We start from the raw sequence: 13,409 nt of genomic DNA on the forward strand, positions 1-13,409 counted from the left end.
AGTAGGAGAAAAAGTGATTCTTTCATATGCTTTATCATAAATGCACATCTGCTAAAATTTGAATATGGATGGACTATGTCTTTTAAAAGATTCACTTTTATTTTATAGTTAAGAAAGGCAATATAAACCATGTGCGAATAATTTACATGCCATAATTTTCTTCATGTGGAGATCTTCCACAATGCTAGGTGCTGGAGCATGGCAAGATGCACTGCCCAAGCCTCGTGGAACTGTTAACTAGTGGTTGTATCTCCCAGGGTGCAGGGCTTTGGACTTAATATGCTAAGGAGAATATTCAGAATTGTCAGCTTCGGGCTTTGATGATAACTGAGCTTGGTTTGGCTTTATTTTAGTTAGGCTCTGCATCAGTTCGCTTTTGCTACAAGCCACTCTAAAACTTAGTGGCTTAAAACAACCATTTATTTAACTCACAATTCTGTGGGTTGGGCTCAGGTGGGTGGTTCTTTTGATCTTGACCGGGCTCACTCACATGTCTACTACAGTCAGTTAGGTGACCCTGGTTGTGGGGAGTCACTCATTGTTGGCTTGGGCAATGGGGGTAACTTGACCACATGTCTCTTTATCATCCAGCAGGTTAGCTGGGGCTTGTTCACACAGCAGCTTGGCGGGGAACCAAAAGAAAGAGCAATAGCTTGCAAGGCCTTCTTGAGGCCCAGGCTTGGATTTCATTCTAGCTTCTACTGGTCAAAGCAAATCACAAGGCCAGACCAGATTCAAGGGATAGGGAGACTGACTCAATTTCTCGAGGGCAGATGCTGTAAAGTTACATTGCAAAAGGTCTGGATACAAGATGGGGGTGGAGGGGAATCTACCACGAGCTTCTGCTGTTGAGGTGTCCTGTTTTATAGTTAGTGTGCAAATAACAGTCCTCTAGTAGTACCCCAAATTATAACATTGAGTCCCCTTGTACACAGCTCAATGGACAGTCCAGAGTCAGTCACTTAGAACCTTCCTTCCTGATGTGTCCGTGAAGGGCACAAAGATATTTTGTACCTGCCTTAGTGTTTTTGAGCCAACAATTTGGATCCCCCATCTATTTAGCTACAAGAACATTTGGATGCCCTGTTTCTGAGTACAAGCATGTATATCACAATTATGCTAAAAGAGACAGAGACTGCTAATTGCCTCCCAACATACATCTTTTACTTCTTGCTTAGTAATAAGAATATCTATTTTCAGATGTTCACATTGCCGCTTGGCTAAAAGAGTATATTACCCAGTTCCCTTTGTGGCTAGGTATGGCTGCATACTAAATTTCGACCAATGAGATGTAAACAGAAGTGACATTGCAACTTCTGGACAGTGTCCTTAAAAAGAGAGGTTTTCTTCGTCCTTTCCTCTTTCCTGCTAGTTGGAATGTGGCTATTATGGCTGGAGTTTGAGCAACCATCTTGAGTTATGTGGATGCACGTCAAGGATGGTGTAGCACCTGGATAGAAGGAGCCTGGGTCCCCGACAACCATGGTACTGCCTGAGCAGCCCTTGGGTGCTCCCACCTCCAGACTTTACCTTGAGAGAGAAATAGTTTTCCATCTGTTTAAGCCACTGTTTTTGATTTTCGTTGTCATTGGTATATGGAGCTATATCCTAACTAATACCCCAACATTGATGATTTTTCTTATTGAGCAAATTTTTATTGAAACAAATTCCCTTAAGCCAACTAAAGTCCTTGATCGATTTTCTAAACTGTACAGATTTTTTCCATTTGTATTTTGATTCTACTGAGAGTATTTTCATTGGGATTCATTAGTTTCATTTTAAGTTTACAGTAAGGATTTGCTTTATCAATAAACTATTTTTCATAGTAAAATTTACTTTGCATTGTAAATTGTAACTTGTGGACATTATTTTTATCAAAGTCTGTTTCCTTCAGTCAAATTTTACATGTCTAAATTTTTTAAGAATGTGTGATTTTTCTGTAAAATTATAGTCAGTACAAAATTTTATCTTGTGCAATGTTTTTCTATGGTGGTTATTTCCACCAAGTCTAAATTTTCTCAGGTCAGTTTTCAGTTTCCAGTGTTTTTATCAGTTTTTTGTTTCTAATAAATTTTACCCTGTGCTGTTTTAGACATTGACCATTTCATTTTGTGTTGATGAGGCCTACCAGTTTTATTTATTATGACTTGGAAATTGATATTAATTTCTTAGTGATTCCATGAGGAAATTGTGAGCACCTCCCCTCAGGTGTTCCAGAAATTTCCCACTCTTCAGGGTGGATCTATGCTATTGCACATACAATGCTTATGAGTATAATCTTTCCCCTTGTGATTTGTTCCTGGCAATTTCCCTTGGTGCAAATCCTCCTGAATCAAAGTTGCAATCACCATTACCATTACTTTAAATGGGAAAAAAAATGTTATGCATCCCTGAGCCCCGCAACTGACACCCATTTTGTTAAAATATCACCAAATTTCCATTAAAAGACTCAGGTGGTTTAATAATTAACATTACTTATCACAGTACAACCTAAACAGGCAGTTTCTCCTAATATAATTATGGCTAGTTACCTGTTCTTAAATTTTTTGTAGGTATTTTACACTCAACATGTAAAACTCTATTACCCCTCCCAAATCATAAATATGATATTAAAAGTTTTTGTCTTTCCACTTTCCATGCAAAACGCACACATACGCACAAACATACAATAAAGACAAAATAAATCAATTAAAAGAGTGAATTATAGGGGCATGCCAATGCCCTTCAGCTAAAGCCCACTGGGAACACACCTGAGTTGATCAATTGGGTTTATTACTTGTTACAGGGAGGGTGAGTACACACCTTGGGGAACCATGGGGTGTCTCAGTGAGAGGATAGTAGAAAGAGCCTATTATAGGATTTGGGCTTTAGTTAAGTAGAGGGAGGGTCTAAGGAAATGAGGGTTCATTCTTGATTGATTCTGTCAGAAATCAGGGACAATTCTATGATTGGGTATCTCAATAAAATCTTTTTTATAGGGAGGGCCAGCTGGAGAGAGAATAAAGCTGTAACTGGTAAAGAAATAGCAGTTCCTCATTCTAGCCAAGAGGGGGCGGTGTTTGGTAGGTGGTTTGGGACACAGTGACCTTGACTTTTGCTTAAAATTATGACGTGTCCTTGTTTTGTGTCACATTCTGAGAATAACCTTGTTTGAAGTTAGTTTTATGCAAACTTATTAATGTGCAATAGAAGAATAACATGGCCTAGCTGTGAGCACCAGGCTACCAGCTTTCAGGTTTCAGAGGCTGCCTTTTTTTTTCTTTCTTTCTCAGGCACCATGATTGAGGTTATCATTGCTATAAACTGGCAAAGCAGGAGGACTCTATAACTGGGAAGGTTAGCACATGGTGCCTTTCCTCTCCTGGGCTCAGCTGCTTTCAAGGTGTCAAATCCCTAGTTACATTCCAAAAAAATGTCTTATAAGTTGAAACAGAGGTATTAGACGCCTAGTAAAATTAAATTCCTCTAATCTGAATGGTCCATACTCTGGGTGGAGGCAAGAGCAAAGTTCAGAACAAAAATGTCCTAGGGGGTCAAAATGGCAGGGTCAGAATAGAGGCCATAAGAGCAAATGTCCTGTGTAGTCTTGGAATGCCCTAAGGCCCTGCATGTTTGCCAAGGCCTAGGGCCGGCCCTGCTACTCCTCTCTTGGCACTGGGCCAGAATTCAGATAAACCCTTTTGAGGCTGGAAACCTCCACCCTTGCTACCCTAAGTTGCTTACTTCGGAACAGGCTTCCCATGCCACTTTTTTTTTCTTTTGGCCACACCGTGCAGGTATGCGGGATTTTAGTTCTCCGACTAGGGGTCAAACCCTGGCCCCCTGAAGTGGAAGCACAAAGTCTTAACCGTGGGGCCACCAGGGAAGTCCCTCCATGCCAGTTTCGCTGCCACTGAAGTTGGCAAGGTTTGTGATTCCTTGATTGCCCCTGAGGCCGTTGCTGGTGCTGGACTGTGCATTGCCACGTGTGATGACTGAACAGAACACCCCCACTCCCATCACTTCCCAGGCCCCTGAGTGAGATCCTCACCCAGGCCACCACTGAGTTAAGGTGCTCTATCAAAAACTGGTTTGGTGGGGCTTCCCTGGTGGCGCAGTGGTTGGGAGTCCGCCTGCCGATGCAGGGGACGCGGGTTCGTGCCCCGGTCCGGGAAGATCCCACGTGACGCCGAGCGGCTGGGCTCGTGAGCTGTGGCCGCTGAGCCTGCGCGTCCGGAGCCTGTGCTCCGCAACGGGAGAGGCCACAGCAGTGAGAGGCCCGCGTACCGAAAAAAAAAAAAAACCAAACAAACAAAAAACTGGTTTGGGGAATTCCCTGGTGGTCCAGTGGTTAGGGTTCCGCTCTCCCGCCACAGAGGCCACGGGTTCAATCCCTAGTCGGGGAACTAAGATCCCACATGCTGTGTGACATGGCCAAAAAAACAAAAACTGGTCTGAAATTCGAACCCTTGAGCTCTTTAGAAACATTAACTAACTTTTCTTCAGGACACCCACCAGAAGAGCTGGGCTGAGATTGGTTGCTGGGTTTGCCACCGCACAGACCCAGTGCTTCTGTTCCTCTTTGTGTTGGGCAAGGTCTGGCCCACTAGTGCCAGCTGTTTCTACTCTCATACTGATTTGAGCTCAGAAGCTTTGTTGCTCTTTCTGCCCCTGGGCCTTGGCCAGTGTCACCTGTGTCCATCCTGACAAAGGTCATTAGCTTTCCATATTCCTTTTAAAATTTATTAATTTATTATTTATTCATTTGTGCATTCATTCATTCATTCTTCATTTAATTGGACTTCAGGTTAAACTCCTGGGAGAAGGGCTTGTGGCCATGACCCTGTCTCTGACAGAATGCCCTTCAAGCTTTGCATCTGTCTTTCTCTGTCTCTGTTGGTCTGTGTGTATTTCTGTCCGTTTCTTTCTTTCATTGTCTTTGTCTTTCTAATGGACTCTGGGTCTCCCTCATCCTGTTAATCGCCCTCACCTGCTCTTACACTCAAACTAATTAAAATAGCCCGCTCCTCAGGCATTTCAGTAACTCTGACCATCTAAACACGGAAAGGTGGCTCTCCTAAGGACACCAGCCAACAGCAATCCAGGTAGTTACGCTTTCCGTCTCTCTCCAGGATTCCATGGTGTCTCTCTCACTGTCCCTGTCACTGTCATTCTCTCTCAGTATCTCTGCTTCTCTCTGTGATTAGCCTTAATGGATGGACGGCCTACTGATTTTATTTCCTGGAAGCCCATGCTGTGCAATGCATTCTGTTTTTGTTGTTACTTTGCCTTGCTACGACCCTTCGTAGATCCTTCTCCTCCTCAGGGCAATTTTGGTAAGCTTCAGCTGTCATTTCTAAGTGCTTCAGCCTTCACCTTTTTTACTGGGAGACTCGTAGGGGTACAGATCATCTTCTACATCAGGTCACATCGTAGGTAAGTGTTTTGATTGATGTGATTGCGCCTGGGGCCGGGGGTATACCCTATGGCTAGAGGACAGGGTCATGTGCTATAAAAGTTGGCAGCATGAGGAGCAGAGGGTGCAGGCACGAAGTGCCCGTTGGTACACCAACCTTGCTCCTCCATGCACGACCAAAGTTGCCTCTGCCTACAGTGGTCTATTACACCTCAGCCACAAACACCTGCTCCCCCCACTTCCAGGAGGAAGGCAATCCGATTTTATCTAGAAGTCATATGAAAAGAGCACATGAAAAACTGCTCATCAGATTCAGTGTCTATAACTTTTAGGTGGCATCTTCAAATCTTCGATTCCTGGGCCTGTCTGTGATTCCTGGTTCACAGTATATACTGCATCCTACAGCTGCTTGGGGATGGTGGATTTTATACTGGAACTGGTAGGCATACACGTACTGCAGAGAAGTGAGTTCCTTGATCAGCAAATCTGACCAACTGGAGAATCTGCCTCTGGGAGGATTAACCCTGAGATGCCCTAAGGGCAGCAGCAGTACATTTCCAGGTAATGCTGGCAGTCTTGGCAAAGCCAGCTTGAGGGGGTTGATTCTCAAACTGGAGCTTGGGTTGGAATTACCTGTAAGGCTTATTAAACCACAGACTGCTGCGCTCCACCCTCAGAGTTTCTGCTTCTGTGGGAATGTGCGTTCAAACAAGTTCCCAGGTGATATCGATGCTGCTGGTCCAGGAGTCACACTTTTTTCTTTCTTTCTTTTTTTTTTTTGCAGCAAGAATTTCCTTACATAGTTTATTTATTTATTTTAAAATTTTTTTTGAATTTGTTTTACTTTTCTTTATGCAGTGGGTTCTTATTAGTTATCTATTTTATACTATACATATTAGTGTATATATGTCAATCCCAATCTCCCAATTCATCCCACCACCCGCCCCCCACCCCACTTTACCCCCTTGGTGTCCATATGTTTGTTCTCTACATCTGTGTCTCAATTTCTGCCTTGCAAACCCGTTCATCTGTACCATTTTTCTAGATTCCACATATATGCATTAATATACGATATTTGTTTTTCTCTTTCTGACTTGCTTCACTCTGTATGACAGTCTCTAGGTCCATCCACGTCTCTACAAATGACTCAATTTCGTTCCTTTTTATGGCTAATATTCCACTGTATATGTACCACATCTTCCTATTCCATTTGTCTGTCAATGGACACTTAGGTTGCTTCCATGTCTTGGCTATTGTAAATAGTGCTGCAATGAACATTGCAGTGTGTGTGTCTTTTTCAATTATGGTTTTCTCAGGGTATAGGCCCAAGAGTGGGATTGCTGGGTCATATGGTAATTCTATTTATAGTTTTTTAAGGACTCTCCATACTGTTCTCCATAGTGGCTGTATCAATTTACATTCCCACCGACAGTGCAAGAGGATTCCCTTTTTTCCACACCCTCTCCAGCATTTGTTGTTTGTAGATTTTCTGATGATGCCCATTCTAACTGGTATGAGGTGATACCTCATTGTAGTTTTGATTTGCATTTCTCTAATAATTAGTGATGTTGAGCAGCTTTTCATGTGCCTCTTGGCCATCTGTATATCTTCTTTAGGGAAATGTCTATTTAGGTCTGCCCATTTTTGGATTGGATTATTGGTTTTTAAAATATTGAGCTGCATGAGCTATTTATATATATTGGAGATTAATCCTTTGTTGATTTGTTTGCAAATATTTCTCCCCTTCTGAGGGTTGCCTTTTCATCTTCTTTATAGTTTCCTTTGCTGTGCAAAAGCTTTTAAGTTTCATCAGGTCCCATGTGTTTATTTTTGTTTTTATTTCCATTACTCTAGGCGGTGGATCAAAAAAGATCTTGCTGTGATTTATGTCAAAGAGTGTTCTTCCTCTGTTATCCTCTAAGAGTTTTATAGTGTCCGGTCTTACATTTAGGTCTTCAATCCATTTTGAGTTTATTTCTGCATATGGTCTTACGGAGTGTTCTAATTTCATTCTTTTACATGTAGCTGTCCAGTTTTCCCAGCACCACTTATTGAAGAGACTGTCTTTTCTCCCTTGTATATCCTTGCCTCCTTTGTCATAGATTAGTTGACCATAGGTGTGTGGATTTATCTCTGGGCTTTCTATCCTGTTCCATTGATCTATATTTCTGTTTTTGTGCCAGTACCATATTGTCTTGATTACTGTAGCTTTGTAGTATAGTCTGAAGTCAGGGAGTCTGATTCCTCCAGCTCCTTTTTTTCCCTCAAGACTGCTTTGGCTATTTGCGGTCTTTTGTGTCTCCATACAAATTTTAAGATTTTTTGTTCTAGTTCCGTGAAAAATGCCATTGGTAGTTTGATAGGGGTTGCATTCAATGTGTAGATTGCTTTGGGTAGTAGAGTCATTTTCACAATCTTGATTCTTCCAATCCAAGAACATGGTCTATCTCTCGATCTGTTTGTGTCATCTTTGATTTCTTTCTCAGTGTCTTATAGTTTTCTGACTACAGGTCTTTTATCTCCTTATGTAGGTTTATTCCTAGGTATTTTATTCTTTTTGTTGCAATGGTGAATGAGATTGTTTCCTTAATTTCTCTTTCTGATCTTTCATTCTTAGTGTATAAGAATGCAGGAGATTTCTGTGCATTAATTTTGTATCCTGCAACTTTACCAAATTCATTGATTAGCTGTAGTAGTTTTCCGGTGGCATCTCTAGGATATCCATGTACAGTATCATGTCATCTGCAAACAGTGACAGTTTTACTTCTTTTCCAATTTGTATTCCTCTTATTTCTTTTTCTTCTCTCATTGCCATGGCTAGGACTTCCAAAACTATGTTGAATAATAGTGGCGTGAGTGAACATCCTTGTCTTGTTCCTGATCTTAGAGGAAATGCTTTCAGTTTTTCACCATTGAGAATGATATTTGTTGTGGGTTTGTCATATATGGCATTTATTATATTGAGGTAGGTTCCCTCTATGCCCACTTTCTGGAGAGTTTTTATCATAAATGGGTGTTGAATTTTGTCAAAAGCTTTTTCTGCATCTAATGAGATGATCATATGGTTTTTATTCTTCAATTTGTTAATATGGTTTATCACATTGATTGATTTGCATATATTGTAGAATCCTTGCGTCCCTGGGATAAACCCCACTTGATCATGGTGTATGATCCTTTTAATGTGTTGTTGGATTCTGTTTTCTAGTATTTTGTTGAGGATTTTTGCATCTATGTTCATCAGTGACATTGGCCTGTAGTTTTCTTTTTTTGTGACATCTTTGTCTGGTTTTGGTATCAGGGTGATGGTGACCTCATAGAATGAGTTTGGGAGTGTCCCTTCCTCTGCAGTTTTTTGGGAGAGTTTGAGAAGGATGTGTTTTAGCTCTTCTCTAAATGTTTGATAGAATTCACTTGTGAAGCCATCTGGTCCTGGACTTTTGTTTGTTGGAAGATTTTTAACCACAGTTTCACTTTCATTACTTGTGATTGGTCTGTTCATATATTCTGTTTCTTCCTGGTTTGGTCTTGGAAGTTTATACCTTTCTAAGAATTTGTCCATTTCTTCCAGGTTGTCCATTTTATTGGCATAGAGTTGCTTGTAGTAGTCTCTTATGTTGCTGTGTATTTCTGCAGTGTCAGTTGTAATGTCTCCTTTTTCATTTCTAATTTTATTTATTTGAGTCCTCTCCCTCTCTTTCTTGATGAGTCTAGCTAAAGGTTTATCAATTTTGTTTATCTTCTCAAAGAACCAGCTTTTAGTTTTACTGATCTTTGCAATTGTTTTCTTTGTTTCCATTTCATTTATTTCTGCTCTGATCTTTATAATTTCTTTCCTTCTACTAACTTTGTGTTTTGTTTGTTCTTTTATCTCTAGTTCCTTTAGGTGTAAGGGTAGATTGTTTATTTGAGATTTTTTTTTCTTGAGGTAGGATTGTATTGCTTTAAACTTCTCTCTTAGAATGGCTTTTGCTGCATCCCATAGGTTTTGGATCGTCGTGTTTTTGTTGTCATCTGTCTCTAGGTATTTTTTGATTTCCTCTTTGATTTCTTCAGTGATCTCTTGGTTATTTAGTAACATATTGTTTAGCCTCTGTGTGTTTGTGTTTTTTACATTTTTTACCCTGTAATTTATTTCTAATCTCATAGTTTTGTGGTCGGAAAAGATGCTTGATATGATTTCAGTTTTCTTAAATTTACCGAGGCTTGGTTTGTGACCCAGGATGTGATCTATCCTGGAGAATGTTCTGTGTGCACCTCAGAAGAAACTGTTATCTGCTGTTTTTGGAAGGAATGTCTTATAAATATCAATTAAATCTATCTGATCTATTGTGTCATTTAAAGCTTGTGTTTCCTTATTAATTTTCTGTCTGGATGATCTGTCCATTGGTGTAAGTGAGGTGTTAAATTCCCCCACTGTTATTGTTTTACTGTTGATTTCCTCTTTTATAGCTGTTAGCGTTTGCCTTATGTATTGAGGTGCTCGTATGTTGGGTGCATATATATTTATAATTATATCTTCTTCTTGGATTGATCCCTTGATCATTATGTAGTGTCCTTCTTTGTCTCTTGTAACAGTCTTTATTTTAAAATCTATTTTATCTGATATGAGGATTGCTACTCCAGCTTTCTTTTGATTTCCATTTGCATGGAATATCTTTTTCCATCCCCTCACTTTCAGTCTGTATGTGTCCCTAGGTCTGAAGTGGGTCTCTTGTAGACAGCATATATATGATTCTTGTTTTTGTATCCATTCATCGAGCCTGTGTCTTTTGGTTGGAGCATTTAATCCATTCACATTTCCAGTAATTATCGATATGTATGTTCCTATGACCAGTTTCTTAATTGTTTTGGGTTTGTTTTTGTAGGTCCTTTTCTTCTCTTGTGTTTTCCCACTTAGAGAAGTTCCTTTAGCATTTGTTGTGTAGCTGGTTTGGTGGTGGTGAGTTCTCTTAGCTTTTGCTTGTCTGTAAAGCTATTGATTTCTCCTTTGAATCTGAATGAGATCCTTGCCGGATAGAGTACTCTTGGTTGTAGGTTCTTCCTTTTCATCACTTTAAGCATATCATGCCATTCCCTTCTGGCTTGTAGAGTTTCTGCTGAGAAATCAGCTGTTCACCTTGTGGGAGTTCCCTTGTATGTTATTTGTCATTTTCCCCTTGTTGCTTTTAATAATTTTTCTTTCCCTTTAATTTTTGTCAATTTGATTACTTTGTGTCTCGGCATGTTTCGCCTTGGGTTTATCTTGCCTGGGACTCTCTGTGCTTCCTGGACTTGGGTGGCTATTTCCTTTCCCATGTTAGGGAAGTTTTCAGCTCTAATCTTTTCAAATATTTTCTCGGGTCCTTTCTCTCTTTATTCTCCTTCTGGGACCCCTATACTGCTAACGTTGTTGCATTTAATGTTGTCCCAGAGGTCTCTTAGGCTGTCTTCATTTCTTTTCATTCATTTTTCTTTATTCTGTTCTGTGGCAGTGAATTCCACCATTCTGTCTTCCAGGTCACTTATCCGTTCTTCTACCTCAGTTATTCTGCTGTTGATTCCTTCTCATGCATTTTTCATTTCCACTATTGTATTGTTCATCTCTGTTTGTTTGTTCTTTAATTCTTCTAGGTGTTTGTTCTTTAATTCTTCTAGGTCTTTGTTAAAAATTTCTTGCATCTTCTTGATCTTTACTCCATTGTTTTCCTGTGGTCCTGAATCATCTTCACTATCATTATTCTGAATTGTTTTTCTGGAAGGTTGCCTATCTCCACTTTATTTAATTGTTTTTCTGGGGTTTTATCTTGTTCCTTCATCTGGTACATAGTCCTCTGCCTTTTCATTTTGTCTGTATTTCTGTAAATGGGGTTTTTGTTCCACAGGTTGTAGGATTGTAGTTCTTCTTGCTTCTGCTGTCTGCCCTCTGGTGGATGAGGCTATCTAAGAGCCTTCTGCAAGCTTCCTGATGGGAGGGACTGGTGGTGGGTAGAGCTGGTTGTTGCTCTTGTGAGCAGAGCATAGTAAAATTTTAATCTGCTTGTCTGCTGGTGGGTGGGGCTGGGTTCCCTCCCTGTTGGTTGTTTGGCCTCAGGCAACCCAGCACTGGAGGCTACAGGTTCTTTGGTGGGGTAATGGTGGACTCCAGGTGGGCTCATGCCAAGGAGTACTTCCCAGAACTTCTGCTGCCAGTGTCCTTGTCCTCGCAGTGAGACACAGCCACCCCCTGCCTCTGCAGGAGACCCTCCAACACTAGCAGTTAGGTCTGGTTCAGTCTCCTGTGGGATCATTGCTCCTTCCCCTGGGTCCTGATGCGCACACTGTTTTGTGTGTGTCCTCCTAGAGTGGAGTCTCTGTTTTCCCCAGTCCTGTTGAAGTTCTGCTGTCAAATCTTGCTAGCCTTCAAAGTCTGGTTCTCTGGGAATTCCTCCTCCCATTGCCGGACCCCCTAGTTGGGAAGCCTGATGTGGTGCTCAGAACCTTCACTCCATTGGGTGGACTTCTGTGATATAATTGTTCTCCAGTTTGTGAGTCACCCACCCAGTGTTTATGGGATTTGAATGTATTGTGATTGTGCCCCTCCTGCTGTCTCATTGCAGCTTCTCCTTTGTCTTTGGATGTGGGGTATCTTTTTTGGTGAGTTCCAGTGTCTTCCTGTCGATGATTGTTCAACAGTTAGTTATGATTCTGGTGCTCTTGCAAGAGGGAGTGTGCACACATCCTTTTTTTCTACCATCTTGAACCAATCTCTAAATTTTTTATTTTTAAATTTTTTTAAATTAATTTTTATTGGAGTATAGTTCTTTATAATGTAGTGTTAGTTTCTGCTGTACAGCCAAGTAAATCAGTTATACATATACATATATCCACTCTTTTTTAGATTCTTTTCCCATATAAGCCATTACAGAGTATTGAGTACAGTTCCCTGTGCTATACAGTAGGTTCTCATTAGTTACCTATGTTATACATAGTAGTGTGTATATCCAAATCAGGAATCACACTTTAAAAACTGCCGTTTTAGGGTACTTGAATCAGGCCTCTGGTGATCAAGTTGAAGTAGGGTTTTGTTGGTTTTTTCAATCCAGGAGAATTTCTCTAGGTCTTCTGTCACTTGTGTGCCTGGGAGCCTGTATATTTGTAACCCCCAAACAGAGTTTTCCCTGTGTCCCATCCCTCCTGGCACCTGGCTTGCCACCCTTCCTTGGCTGTCGGTTGGGATGTCCACACACAGTTCCATGATTAACTGCTGCCACTGTGTCCCACCCAAGCTCCTCCCATCCTTTGTGTGTTTTGTGATATCTTTGTTATCACCTTTCCCATTCTCATTCCCTGCCAGGAAAGTACTAACTGCTACTTGTATTTCCTAACTCACATTTCTAAGACTAGCAATCGGATTGGTTGACCAGGTTATTTTTTTGTGTCAGGCCAAAAAGGGTCGCTGGCTGGCCTAGGGATTTTCAACCTTTGGATTGTGAGTCCCTGAGTCCTGTTGGCTGTGGCCAGTGAAGAGCAGAGTAATATGGCATAGAACATGGCTGCCTGGGCAGCAGGGCTAAGGGTAGGGGAGTTGGACAAAGGGCCTGGGGCCTGGCAGGCACTAATGAACATTTTGAGTATAGTGTATTGACTGGCAAAGTTGATTTTCAGATGGTACCCACCATACTGGTTATTTTGATTAATATGGTAATATCTAATATAATATTAAAATATAAATCAAAATATACTACTTGTAATTGTTTAATAAACAGCTCTACTGGTTATTAAAATATTGAATACCTCTTAGTGATTGGTAAGTAGTTCGTCCCTGAGCCCCTCAAGTGCCCCCCAATCCCAGATGACCAGACCCCTCCCAGGGAACCCCAAGATCTTCTTACTACCCAGCAATTAAAAAGTTAATCTGTAGTCCAGCAGAGGAGTTTGGGCTTCTATTTCAGAGCTAAGATGGCCTCCATTTTGATTGGCTGATGTCTGTGCTACACTGTTTCTTAAATATTTTGAATGCCGTTCCCATGACTTGCATGGAAAGAAGATCCAAAAC

Source organism: Kogia breviceps, chromosome X, assembly GCF_026419965.1.
Source record: "Kogia breviceps isolate mKogBre1 chromosome X, mKogBre1 haplotype 1, whole genome shotgun sequence".
In the NCBI taxonomy this organism is placed as follows: Eukaryota; Metazoa; Chordata; class Mammalia; order Artiodactyla; family Physeteridae; genus Kogia; species Kogia breviceps.